At 44.1% G+C, this 14,213-nt stretch overlaps 1 protein-coding gene across 3 annotated transcripts in view; it reads right to left on the bottom strand.

Moving 5' to 3' along the window:
• ANO3 (anoctamin 3) overlaps positions 1-14,213 on the bottom strand; it is a 231,475-nt gene that overhangs the window by 66,268 nt on the left and 150,994 nt on the right. The gene's annotated exons all lie outside the window — the stretch shown is intronic.

Genomic DNA, 14,213 nt, shown 5'->3' with positions numbered 1-14,213 from the left:
AGACTTTTTTAAAAGTATGCTGCAGACAAAAACACACACAAATACATGGAATTTTGAGCGGGCACTGCAAACTCACAGAAAAAGGGGGTACTTTTCTGACATGATATAATTGTAGAGTTCAAAGGGCATTTGGGAGTTATTTGGTCCAAATCCCCACTCAATGCAGGATTTGCAAAGCAGGGTGCGACCACAGTATCACTGGTGGATTTTGACAATGGTGTAAGCAAAGTAAAACCAAAAAGACTGCTCTGGCAGTGAGAGCTGGGAGAGAACTCACAGAAGACAGATGGGCTTTTTAGGGAATTGTCCAATAATTTTTTTATTACTATTACTATTACAAATACAATTTTTTAAATAAAAAAGTATGCTGCAGCTCATTATGAAATGAACAAAAGAATCTGAAGGAAATCTGAGTTCCATGGTACTTACTCCCTTGTAATTGTGCATAAGCTTTCAGCCCCATTTTGCATAGTGATAAATATCCATTTATCCACAGCCTTTGACTGTGTCGACCACAGCAAACTATGGCAAGTTCTTAAAAAAATGGGAGTGCCTGATCACCTCATCTGTCTCCTGAGAAATCTCTATGTGGGACAAGAAGCTACAGTTAGAACTGGATATGGAACAACTGATTGGTTCAAAATTGGGAAAGGATTACGACAAGGTTGTATATTGTCTCCCTGCTTATTTAACTTATATGCAGAATTCATCATGCGAAAGGCTGGACTAGATGAATCCCAAGCAGGAATTAAGATTGCCGGAAGAAATATCAACAACCTCAGATATGCAGATGACACAACCTTGATGGCAGAAAGTGAGGAGGAATTAAAGAACCTTTTAATGAGGGTGAAAGAGGAGAGCGCAAAATATGGTCTGAAGCTGAACATCAAAAAAACCAAGATCATGGCCACTGGTCCCATCACCTCCTGGCAAATAGAAGGGGAAGAAATGGAGGCAGTGAGAGATTTCACTTTCTTGGGCTCCTTGATCACTGCAGATGGTGACAGCAGTCATGAAATTAAAAGACGCCTGCTTCTTGGGAGAAAAGCAATGACAAACCTAGACAGCATCTTAAAAAGCAGAGACATCACCTTGCCGACAAAGGTCCGTATAGTTAAAGCTATGGTTTTCCCAGTAGTGATGTATGGAAGTGAGAGCTGGACCATAAAGAAGGCTGATCGCCGAAGAATTGATGCTTTTGAATTATGGTGCTGGAGGAGACTCTTGAGAGTCCCATGGACTGCTAGAAGATCAAACCTATCAATTCTTAAGGAAATCAGCCCTGAGTGCTCCCTGGAAGGACAGATCGTGAAGCTGAGGCTCCAATACTTTGGCCACCTCATGAGAAGAGAAGAATCCTTGGAAAAGACCCTGATGTTGGGAAAGATGGAGGGCACTAGGAGAAGGGGACGACAGAGGACAAGATGGTTGGACAGTGTTCTCGAAGCTACGAACATGAGTTTGACCAAACTACGGGAGGCAGTGCAAGACAGGAGTGCCTGGCGTGCTATGGTCCATGGGGTCACGAAGAGTCGGACACGACTAAACGACTAAACAACAACAAAATATCCATTTCTGTTTTAACTAACAAAGGCCAGTGGCTGGAACAGTTTATGTAGTAGCAGAAGGCAGTCACTCCTCATTACTATTACAGAATAGAGCTGCCAGATATCTTTAATAGCTCATGATGTCTCTTAATATATGCAAGTTCCTAGCAATATGTCTATATTTTATGCCTAAGTGCATATCATGCAACAGCCTGGTCTCTAGGCCATGCTCTCTAAAAGCTTATGAACCAAAAGTCACAGTGCAGTCCAAGAATTGTCAAATATAAACACTAGAAACACTAATATTAGTACTAGCTGCTGCTCAGGCTATGGGCACTGCAGTCCTAAGCATGTAAATTCCATTGGCAGGGCCGTCTTAAGAGCCCCTGGTGCTGTGGAGCGACGGATTCCTCCAGCACCCCTGCCCCGTTCCCCAGCGCAGTGGGCGGGCGCAACGCGGCTGCCACAGGCGCTCCTGTGCGGCGGGTGGGCAGGCACAACACGGTTGCTGTGGGTGCAGCTGTGCGGCAGACCGGCCGGCCAGCGGGCAGGCGCAGCTCGCGGCGCCCTCCTGGCGGGCCTGCGCCGTGGTGCTCTGCGCCGCCCAGCCTGGCCGTAGGGCCGGCCCTGTCCATTGGGAATTAATTCAGTGGGCCTTAACACTTTGGCAAGTGTACAGAGAGCAGCCACCTTGATTTTACATTTCCTGTCTACTCATTTTTAAGTGTACATTACATCTCTTGCCCTAAACACTGAAACAACTCTTTGGTTTATTGGGTCCTCCCTCAAAGAGGGCACGTTTTGTGGTGAGACCTGAAGACCGAACACCTGTGTTGTGGGTGGGTAAGATTAGTCAGCCACAACACCCGATTGGTAGGTCCCTCGATGTTGGGTTCAATCTGGCCAATGGGGCACAGTCCAAACAGATTGAGGGACCTATATATACGCATGCACATGACCCTGAGCTTTCTCTCTTGGTCAGTGCATCGGAACACCCACCCACCTCTTCCTACATTTAGGGACTTGTTGCGCTTGACCTTGCTATGACGTTGTGTGTCATCTGTCGTTGGGACAGGGGCACGACAGGAATTTCCCCCACTGGGCTGATTGGCTGTTGCCATTTGGGTTTTGCCTGCTGTATAGCAAATTGCCGCAACTTGTAAGGTTGCGGATAGGAACTGGATCAGGTGATAGGGATGGGAGAATACTCTTGCCATCCCTATGTGAAGGGTATTCCGTTAAAGGAATCCAGGGACTCAAATGGTTTGGTCAACCCCTGTGAAGTGTGAATTTATTTTCAAGTGTGAATTTATTTTGGGGGGGGGGGAAGTCTCTGGGTCTGAACACACAACTAAAAACCATGCATCTAGAGGTGCTTGAAGAACACAGTTTGAAGAAGTTGGATGTTAGAAGATTTAGGACAGATGAAAGAAAGTACTTTATGCAGTGCAGAGCCAGTGATGGCCACCAACTTGGATGGTTTTAAAAGAGGATTGGACAAATTAATGAAGGAGAGGACTAGTAATTGCTACTAGACATGTTGGCTGTGCTCTACCCACACAGTTGGAGGAAGCAAGGCTTCGGAATACCAGTTGCTGGAAACCATGAGAGAGAGAAGAGGGCTCTCTGGTTTCCCACAAGCATCTGGTTGGCCACTGTGAGAACAGAATGCGGCACTAGACAGGCCTGATCCAGAAGGCTATTCTTATGTTCATAAGGTCTTTGTGAATTTCTATACAAACTTGACTTGATCCACACCTTCCAGACAAATGTTTCAAATGAAAACATAGTTATTATTCAGATATTTAAAAAATCTATAAATGTGCATACTGAGTGGGAATAAGTTTTCTATAAACGTATAGAAAAACTGCATCCAGAAATATGTATTTCAATTTCAAACATACCTTTTTCCATTGCAGATTAATGGGAAAATATGCCCATACAGATTTAGTTGTGTTTGTTATGCTCAGTTTCAGTGTTTATACTATTTTGGCACGCCACTTTGGGTCACTGCTGCTTCTACTACTACTACTACTACTACTAATAATAACAAAGCTCTTCAGAAACATTCCCTTTGTATGAGGTATTAACAACAGCAAGTCACTGCAACTCTGTAGGGAAAATCACATACAGTGTTTGGAATATATCAAGGACGGGCAAGGACACTGATTCAGCACCCATCGTATACAGCTGCTGCTGATATAATTCCTATAAAGCTTTACTGCAAATTAAGTTGGCCTTTCACAGTATAACATCGGAACATCAGGCACTATAAGCACTACTAATAATAAATAAATCCTCTTTCTTAAAACAGTGTCTGACCTACGAATAAAGGAGAAGGGGGTTAGTGGTTCTCTCTCTTTTGCTTCAAACTCCATTTATATATTTCATATTAACTGCAGTTGATGATACTGAGGTATATTCTACCTTAGCAGTCTGAAATGAACAGCAGATTAGGAATTCACTGCACTTTTAAAACAAATTGCTATTTTGTTTCTTGATACCAGTAAGCTTTTTAAAGTAAGCTCCATGAAAATGGGGAAGTCCTATTCAACAACAACAATTTTCCTGTTTATACCCTGCTCATCTGACTGGGTTGGCCCAGGCACTCTGGGCGGCTTCCAATATATATAAAAACATAATAAAACATTAAACATTTAAAAACCTCCCTATATAGGGCTGCCTTCAGATGGCTTGAGGGTTGGATAACTCCACACCCTCCAACGTTTCTCCAATGAAAACAGGGAGGTCTTACCATACCTTCCAACATTTCTCTGTTGAAAATAAGGACATCCTAAGGAAAGACGGGACATTCCAGGATCAAATCAGAAACTGGGATGGCTTCTGTAAACCTGGGACTGTCTCTGGAAAATTAGGACACTTTAAGGGACTGTAACATTGAGTGTGGATGAAATATGGTAAAATTGTTTGTTTCACAAGTGGTGTACCCAGAGCTATGTGTCTGGATTAGAGCAACGCCAAAACTAAGCAAACAAGTGTGACCTGCCACTAAAATGTTTATTGCTTATGGCAGCAGCCAGTTATGCCATCTTGTATGATACTTCAGTCATTATAGTTAGGTGATGTTATTGGGAATGGTGCTATATCACCTGTATCAAGATCCACACTCGGGGAATAAGTTTGCATATAGGATGCATTCTTAAATATCCATCAGTTGTAACTCTAAGGCTGTCTCCTGTTTTTCCTCATCTCCATCTTAGGGTCCTACTTTTCGGTTGTACTCAAACTGAACTATATCATATGGAACAACAAAATTTATTGAGCAACGTGGAGCATCAGGCCCCCAAGGCTCCCATTAATAGCTAGCAATAAAAATAGTCATAATCTAAATGGAAAAGTATTCAGATGAGTTCAGTGAGAGGGATTTAAAACCATGCTTAACTCTATGACTGCCATTTTAAACACACTAATTAGGATGTGAACCAGAAGCAGCACATCCAGTGGGGCAGACCCACTGTGTTAGCTTCCCAGCAGCATACCTGTCAAGTCTCTTGCTGAAAAATGCGGGATCAGCAGTGGCGCGGCCCCAGAAGTTGCGTAGAAGCAACTTCTGGGGCCGCTCTGCCCATGTGTGGCCACCGGAAATCGGGCAGAGTGGCACCGGAAGTCGCTTCTATGCATGCCTGGCCGCCGGGCATGCGTAGAAGTGACTTCCGGTGCCACTCTGCCCGATTTCCAGTGCCCACACATGGGAAGAGCAGCACCCAAAATTGAGGCTCCCTGGCAGGTAGGAAATCCAGGGGATTTCCGTGATTTTTCTCCATTTGGGAGAACAGCGGGAAACGGATTGAAATCCAGGGGTTTCCCACGAAAAACAGGATACTTGGCAGCTAAGCCCAGCAGCAAGGTTGCTACCACTTACTGGGGAGCAAAGGGGCAATGCAATGCAGAGGTTGGCACAGTGTGGCCACACCAGAGAGAGTGACAGATTGGCCTGTAAAGTTTAAACTTTGTTTATTTGCCCAGAGATACGAACCAGTATGTGATTCTTAAAGTAGCCTCATTTTCAGTGGTATCGTTCTCAAACCCTGACCATTGAATTGATGGGCAGAAGAGGAATACTGAATTAAGTCACGTGATGGTTTTATAAGTCACATTTATGCATGGCATAGTATCTTTGTAGATATCTTTAGTCTCACTGAAGCATTGTAAGGCATTTCTTTGCACTACAGTACATTTTTAATTTGATTGGGTTATAAGTTCTTTGAAACAGAAGGCCACGACAGCCTCAAATAGCACAGCTGTCAACTCTTTCTCACAGCGAACCACCTCTGTTATGTGAACCTCTTCTTCTATCTTTTTCTTTTTGTAAATTTCCTTCTTTTCATTATTAAATATGCCCTTCTCCAGCATTGTAACACACATCTCCCCCCCCCCACCCTTTTAAGTGTATCACAATATACACTATTCCTGCTGCCCAGTTATTCCTGGCTGTTAGTTGAGGGTGAGATATTGTACGGCTGATGCTGAATCAAGGGTAGCATAAGTATTACATTAAGGGGAAAGCAATGTATTTAGTCATTGGGAAAGGCCTTTATTTGGCTTCCAAAATGTCAACACTGCAGAACTCCTGCTAACAAAAGGAATTGAATATAGTAAAATGTACACACCGCCTGAACCAGCATGACATTTGCAGAATTCCTATTCTTTTTGTAAGAGGTAAGAGCAATGGCGTCGCTGTTACAAAAATCAATCGTTTTTTGTTCCACACTCCTGACTGAACATTAATCCTAATAGAAAAGTTACGTCCAATGCTTAGTAAAAGAATGAAAGAAAGAAAAAAGACCAATATATCAAAGGTCCACTTCGTAGATTAGATTTCTACAGCTTTGATATACCTTTGGCTCTTTATTGATCAAGTGGACTTTCTTGGATATGCTTCATGTCAGATAGGGGAAGAAAAATAGCAAGTGTCTGGGTGGTTGCAGCATTAGAAGACCCATGTTGCTGAGGTTCTCTTTATTATAACTTATTGATCGGAACACCACCATTCCTGTTATATGTGATAATGAACTCAGTAACAGAATCTGCAACTGGTGTTCTCAGATAGCCTTTTAGCTTGTACTACCAAGTAATCAAATGCAGCATCAAAGCCATTTCCCTGCTATAGCCTCTCCTCTTCCCGGAGCGGAGGGGTTGTGTACCATAGGTACAGGACCCTCTGGCCTAACTAATCCCGAGTTGCAGAAAACAGATGTTTGGCATTCTGCTTGTCATGGTGCAGCAATGAGATGAATAAATATGATCCCATCTGCCTGTTAAGATAATCTTTGGTAGACCATCAATTTGGGAGGAAAATCACATATACCATGGTGTCAAAACAGTTGTTTAGGAATATGTTTGCCTGCCATGCATCAGAATCTGATCCTGGGTTTTGTGAGTGTTTTCTGCAGAACAGCGGATGATTGGTGAATTGATTTGGTACTAAGGAAACCTCTGCAGCCTCTAGCTCAGTGGTTCTCAAACTTTTTATCTGGGCCAAACTTTCAAAATAAAAAATTGCTTGTGCTGCATCAAATTTATTATTTATAAATACATTTGAAAAACAACTAGGATAGTCCTCAGTATCACTTTATATGCCTGCTCTCATTTTGAAAAGATATCTATCCATATTCTGCAAATGAATATGTTTATACTATAATGTTTAAATGCTTCTTGAATCTTTCCACAGAACTTGCTATTTTCTCCTGCCACCCCAGAGAAAGAGACAGATAGATATAGATACATTTTGCCCATATTCTCTTCATTCTCATTACTTTACTTATTTCAGGGGCTGAGCAGTTCTGCTTTATGATGCAGTTTTCTATTCAGTCCACGGATCATTTAGAACTAGGAGACTGGCAAGTAGTGAATTTTCTAATCTATTCTTTGCACACTATCCGAATGATAGCAAACTATACCATTTTACTATACTAAAGATAAAATGGACTGTGAATCTTGGAAACATTTCAGCACAGGCTGAACAAAGATCGCCCTCAAAACCATGTACTATTTGTCTATCTTTGAACTTGGTCTCGGAAAATGGTCCATATTCTGATTATGAGAAGACTGTGAGGCAATATTCCACACATTTATCTTAATATTCGGTATACTTACAAGGCAAATGCCTAACATACTGCAAATCTAAAAGTGTTGCTATGTAATTGGAAATGGTATGCATCAGCTCTGGGTGAGCTGGAGTGATTTGGGAAAGGTCCATATATTTCTAAGTCAGATTGCACCAATAATAAGGTGTATTGAGTCGGATCAGGTGCTCTTTAACCTTCTGAATAGCTCAGTGGTCTTGCCTGTTCAAAAAATGCACGATTGTATCCCCTGCCCGTCCTAGAAACAAAATGAAGCTGACTGGGAAAGTTCCCCGAGCTTAATAGATGAGGGAGTTTGTTGTTGTTTTTTGTCTTGATGGACAGGTCTAGCTTTTATTCACAGTGAATTATTTTCCCAGGGTAAACAATCCCCAATCACAGTGTGGTGAGGGACTAAAAACTGTTTTTCATTTGAATCTACTGTATCTCCCCAAATCCACTGAGCAGAAGCCCACCCCTGTCAATGTAATGATGTATGTGTGACATTTTCACCTCTCTTTCCCCATGCATGTCAACGGAGAGTGCTTTCTCTCCCAGAGAGAAGACACTGAATCTCCAAAATCTGTGGGAGGTGAAGGAAGCGCGCTACTGCCCAAGAATCCTGAAGAGGTCCTTGGTGGAAAGTGACATCTCCTGCACCCAAGTGTTTCTGGGGAAACCATGCTCTTCCCCCCAGAATCTAATTCTGTCATGAATAACTAAACAGGCTCTGAAACAGATTGGGCTGCTTCCAAAAGCTGCAGATACAAGTTAGCACTTGGGGCTTGGGTCTACCAAATGTTCCGAATTTATCCTTTTGAGAAAGAGAGAAAAGAGATCTCCTGCTGAAATTGTCACAGCTGTTGCACATCTATTGAAGGTACAGGAGCCACCTCCAGGCTAGTATTTTAAATTCTAATATCCAGACTATTGGCAACATGGTGGCTGACATATGTTGATGGAGTACAACTCCCATCATCCCTGATCATTGCCCATGCTGTCTGGTATTGAATGGGAGTTTTAGCCTATCATCATCGGCACAGCACCACAGTGGCTGTCTCTGTATGAGTAACTTTAAAGTTCATCAAGTAATTGTAAAGCTCATCTTCTGCGGAACATTTGAAAACACTGGATTCAATGGGGTGATATATGTTTTACTTAAAGTCCTATAATAAAATACCATGCAGCTAGCCAGCTGATGATAACTTTATCTCTGCCTTTCTTTCCCTTTCACCTCTTTTGTGGCATCAAATTACAATGCTCTCTGCTGTTATCTTAAATTGCTTCCAAAAGAACAGGCATTTTCAGCTGTAAATCTCGAATTCACAGTTAATTCACAATTGACTTTGCTTCAGTAAAGCTTGTTACCTTGGAAATAGGATAATGCCTCATGCTAGTAGTATTAGTGTGAAGCTATGCTGGAAAATTCTTACAATAAGCAAAAAGCACAGAGGTCTTGAGTACCACACGTAGCAAGTGGAACATAGTTATGTGGTGGCACTATACTTTGTCAAGTGTTGGATGCTGTTTTAGCATATGACATTGACCTCTTTGTAAGACAAAACAACTAGAAGCGACAAGATGGAACCATCTGTCTACTTGTTAAGACTCACCATTATATATAAATCAATGCACATTTTCCAGGCTAGATTTTCAGCATATGATAAACTGTAGATGAAGTCCAAAATATGCTTGAACTGTGGATTGAATAGAGGGTCACCCCCCAGGTTCACACCTGTTACCAAGTTCACTGGACCTGAGTGTAAGATTCTAATCTCCCACAGAGAAACATTTCTTTTATAATAAATATCCAGACAGCTTTATAAAATGCAGAGCAGGAAACATGATTGAAAACCTGACTCATTTGATCAAATGAACAAACAACAACAACAATTCTATTATTTGTACCCCTCCCATTTGACTGGGTTGCCCCAGCCACTCTGAGTGACTTCCAGCATATGTAAAAACTTCACCATCTTTACTTTAGTTACCACATTACTCCTTGCTTCAGACACTACCCTCTCCGTAATACAGCTGAGCTTTGCCTGGTCACTTGTAATGTTAACCGCTTCTCTTGTACTAGAAAACTATTTGACCCTGAGGATGCCTAAAAATGAATTGCAAACAAAAAATGATGACTCAATGCATAATGAACAAACTTTGCATAATCTTGGGCAGGCAATGAGAAAAACAAAAAGCCAGCAAAGCATGCAAAACACCTCTGTGCTAGCAAACCAGGAAGTCATTTCTCAAATTACATAGGTTGCAGTCCTTCAGTTTTTCTGAAGTCAATGAGGACACCCACAGGGATTTTAAAGGAGCGAGATTGTAGTTACACTGACCCTTCAATTGCCAGTGATAATACAGTTCCTTAAGACCATATTTCAGAGTTGTTTTTGATCAGACGTTTAAACAGAGATGCAAATTGTATTCAACAGAGAAGATACTCAGCTGCGAAACAAGCAGCAGCTCAGATACTACATTTCCCTTAAACTAGGAATTATCTTGCCCTAAAACAGAAACACTAAATGATGTATGTTACCTTTTTGTCCATGCTTGAAAGTGAGAGAGCAGCATTTGAAGGTAGAAGGTCTTCGTCAAGGTAGCCTTTTCCATGTAGCTGCTTCTCTGTAGCCTTCATAAAGCCAAAGATTTCAGAATGCTGGAGAGAGCCTCTCACTGCCACAACTTTATAGAACTGTTGCTGTCTCAACCTTCTTGGTAATGTGAAATTGCTCCAGCGGGATTCATAAAAAGAACCCCTCGGAGGTTTCTTAGATTTGAGCACATAGTTCTATTATACAATGAGTGTCCAAAGACAACCCATTATTATCTTAAGTCATCATGCCCCCAGGCTTTCCTCTGGTAGGCTTGATTCACCACCTTGATAATCACTCACACATTACTTAATATCAGAAACAGAAAGGAGCTTGATTCAATAGTCCACACTGAGGCAACGTTCCCAGTGGTTTGTGTAGGAGTTTTGCTTTGACAAAAAGAAGAACCCTGCGTGACCGAACTCTAAACGCAATATTCACTCATCATCAGCACCAATACTGTATTTAAAGAACCACGAGGCTCAAAGCATTTCTGCATAGATTTTGTTATCCTTCCCTGAAACACTGAACATTTCATTTTCCACAATGCTGTTTAAAACCTTGTATCAGCTTCATAGTTACACGGCGATTTATAACTTGCCCACGGTACCTTAAAACCATTAGCATAGTCATTTGCTTCAACAAGATCTGTTTTATTTTAATAGGGTTCTTACTAACCATTCTGAAAGTAATTTGCTACTAATGTACTTTAATATGCTTTTGAATCAATTATTAAAGCAGTTTGATCTACTGATCATTTAAGCAATAGCTATAAAATATCCACACACAAAGAGAGAGAGAGAGAGAGAGAGAGAGAGAGAGAGAGAGAGAGAGAGAGAGAGAGAAAATTGTCAAGCACTTTTAACTGGTGAGCATGTTGTTCTTAGGATACTCTGTGCTCACTCTGGTTTGAAGGAAAGTTGAAAAGGGAAGAACTATGGGGAAAGCAACCTTTCTCAGGCTGGGTAGTCTCATTTCTAGGACCACACTAGCTGAGATACAAACAAAGTGTTCTCCCCATGTACAGAATAAAACCAAAGTCCTAAATGAAAGAGCCCAGCTAAAGATAATTGTTAGTAGAAGATGGTGGCAGCTTTGTGGGGTTGGAATAGCATGATAGGGTATAGTAGTGCACAGGTTATAGCACCCTATAAACAGATGTGGCAGGAGAGTTTTGCAAGTTTCAAGCTCCTTATTTTGGTTATTATGAGCTTATCTTGACTTCTTGCCACTTTCATAGAAAGGAACCAATAGGGATGATAGAATGGTTCAGGCACATGTGTTGGAGAAGAACCTTTGGGTCAGCATTCTGCATTCAGAGTGTGCCAATTATTTCTTTCTGGGTTGGAGGAGGAGTCAATTTGGATGGGAAAACATAAATAGATAAATGGAAAGAGGGAGAAACCAGACATTCCCTCTTTGAGACTGGACACGTCTATCCAACAGTGAGTGCCCCAACATCAACCCAGGCTCTGGCCACAGTTGTAGTGCTAAACTAGATGGCCACTGGTTAGTTATAGCGAGGGAATTATTTTGTTTCTGTGCTTTTTTACATGAGAAGTCTATCATGTTAAAGCTAAACTTCAAAAACCAGATTTGGGCATCTGAAGAAAGATGGAGTATCACTAGGATGGCTAAATTCAGATACTCTGAAAATCAGGCCACTTAAAGAAGGATTGGGGAATCTCCAGCCCATCATGGCTCTGAATTTAGTCCCTGTCCTCATAGTAGGCTAAATCCCCTTCCTTCTTGCCATCTCACCTCTGTCCTCCTCCTTTGTCAGGCTTATGAAAGCAGCTCTCTTTGGCAGTTCAACCTCTTTCCATAGGAGGAACTGAAGATGCTACTTCAGCCAGTATGGAAGTGGGTCTGGTTGGCGAAACAGGAACAGAGTGCATAACCAGCCCACACATTTATTTTAGAAAATATTTTAATTGCTGAGGTTCAAATCTGGTGATGAGGGTCCCTGGTGATTTACCAGTGTACATGTTTATCGATGGCTCTGAAATCAGACCTTTTAAAAACCTGCACATTTTAAAAATTGCCTGGTTGTTTAAATAAAAATTGCAAAAGTCCTGATTAAATAACAAGTGATAAATACCGTGTTTCCCCTTTTTTAATACGTAGTCAGAAAGTAAGCCATGGCAGGGTTTTTAACCATTTGAGAGCTATAAGACATACCCCGAAAATAAGCCATACTTCCGCACCAGCTAGCAGGACCCAGCATGCCGGCCGCGACAGGAGGAGGAAGCCTGCCGGGTCGGGTCAGTGCCCGGAAGCGGCAGTGGCTGCTTTAGTGCCAATAAAGCGTGCAGCAGTGCCGCACGGAGCACCAGCCAGAAGGACCCAGCTCCTGCAATGCCGGCCGCGGCAGGAGGAGGAAGCCTGCGGGGTTGGGTCGGTGCCCGGAAGCGGTGGCGGCTGCAGCGCTGACAAAGCGTGAAGCAGCGCCGCACGGAGCACCAAGGGCACGAGCGGCAGGAGGAAAGAGAGAGAGGCTCGTTACTTGCGGCACTTTAAGAGAAGCAGCCAGAACCGATCTCCACATTCCGAGCCTCCCTTTTGCGCATGCGGGCATGTTAAAGCCCCGATCAGTTCACTCCCCACTTCTTCCTCGCCATCCCTCCCTTTCACGCGTTGCCTTGACCCCGCAGCCCCCCTCCCTGGCCATCTTCCCCTAAGTGCAGCGCTGCTTCGTGAGCGCTGCAGCCGCACGCTCTCTGTGTGTGCGCGCGTCTCTTTCTTTCTCTCCCTGTGCGTCCATCTCTCTCTCTCTCTCTGTGTGTGCGCGCGTCTCTCTCTCTCTCCCCCGTGCGTCTCTCTCTCTCTGTGTGTGTTTGTGTGCGTCTCTTTCTTTCTCTCCCCGTGCATCCGTCTCTGTGTGTGTGTGTGTGTGCGCGCGTCTCTTTCTTTCTCTCCCCGTGCGTCCGTCTCTCTGTGTGTGTGTGTGTGTGCGCGCGTCTCTTTCTCTCTCTCCCCCGTGCGTCTCTCTGTGTGTGTGTGTGTGTGCGCGCGCGTCTCTTTCTTTCTCTCCCCGTGCGTCCGTCTCTCTCTGTGTGTGTGTGCGCGCGTGTCTCTTTCTCTCTCTCCCCCGTGCGTCTCTGTGTGTGTGTGTGTGCGCGCGCGTCTCTCTCTCTCTCTCCCCCGTGCGTCTCTCTGTGTGTGTGTTTGTGCGCGTCTCTTTCTTTCTCTCCCCGTGCGTCCGTCTCTCTGTGTGTGTGTGTGCGCGCGTGTCTCTTTCTCTCCCCCGTGCGTCTCTGTGTGTGTGTGTGTGTGTGCGCGCGTGCGTCTCTTTCTTTCTCTCCCTGTGCGTGTCTCTCTCTCAGTGTGTGTGTGTTTGCGCGCGCGCGTCTCCCCCCCCCCACAGAGAAAAGGTTCCGCTTCGGCTCGTCATTCAGCCGCGCGCGCGCGCCAGGGGCATGGGCCCAAGCCTTGTCCCCCTCGTGCTTCCCTCACAAGCATCTCGGAGCGGGACGGGTCACGGCCTCCCTCCTCATTCCCCGGCCGGCGTGAGAGAGCCCGGGGAGCAGCCTCTATCCCTCCACGCGCGCACACACCCGGCCGCCTCCAAAGCCATGGAAGCAGGAGGAGAAGCACCAGAAGCTGCTGAGGGAGATGAGCAGCCTCCCGCCCAACCGCAAGTGCTTCGACTGTAACCAACGCGGTCCTACCTACACCGACATGACGGTGGGCAGCTTCGTGTGTACCTCCTGCTCCGGCATCCTACAAGGTTTAAATCCACCTCACAAAGTCCCCCCCCCTGTGTGCACATCTGTCTCCGAGGCAGGTGGCCATCCAGCCTCTGCTTAAAAGCCTCCATAGAAGGAAAGCCCTTGACTCAGGATGGGTAGGAGGGGAAAGGGAAAAAATAGAAGAGGCAGAAAATGGAAAAGACCATAACAGAGTGGCAGAGCACCCTGTGCTCTGTATGCAGAAGGATCCCAGGTTTAACCCCCAGGTACCCCCAAGTTTGAAATCCTGGA

This window comes from Zootoca vivipara, chromosome 1 (genome assembly GCF_963506605.1).
Source record: "Zootoca vivipara chromosome 1, rZooViv1.1, whole genome shotgun sequence".
NCBI classification, from domain to species: Eukaryota; Metazoa; Chordata; class Lepidosauria; order Squamata; family Lacertidae; genus Zootoca; species Zootoca vivipara.
This window is presented reverse-complemented; position numbering and strand designations above follow the sequence as displayed.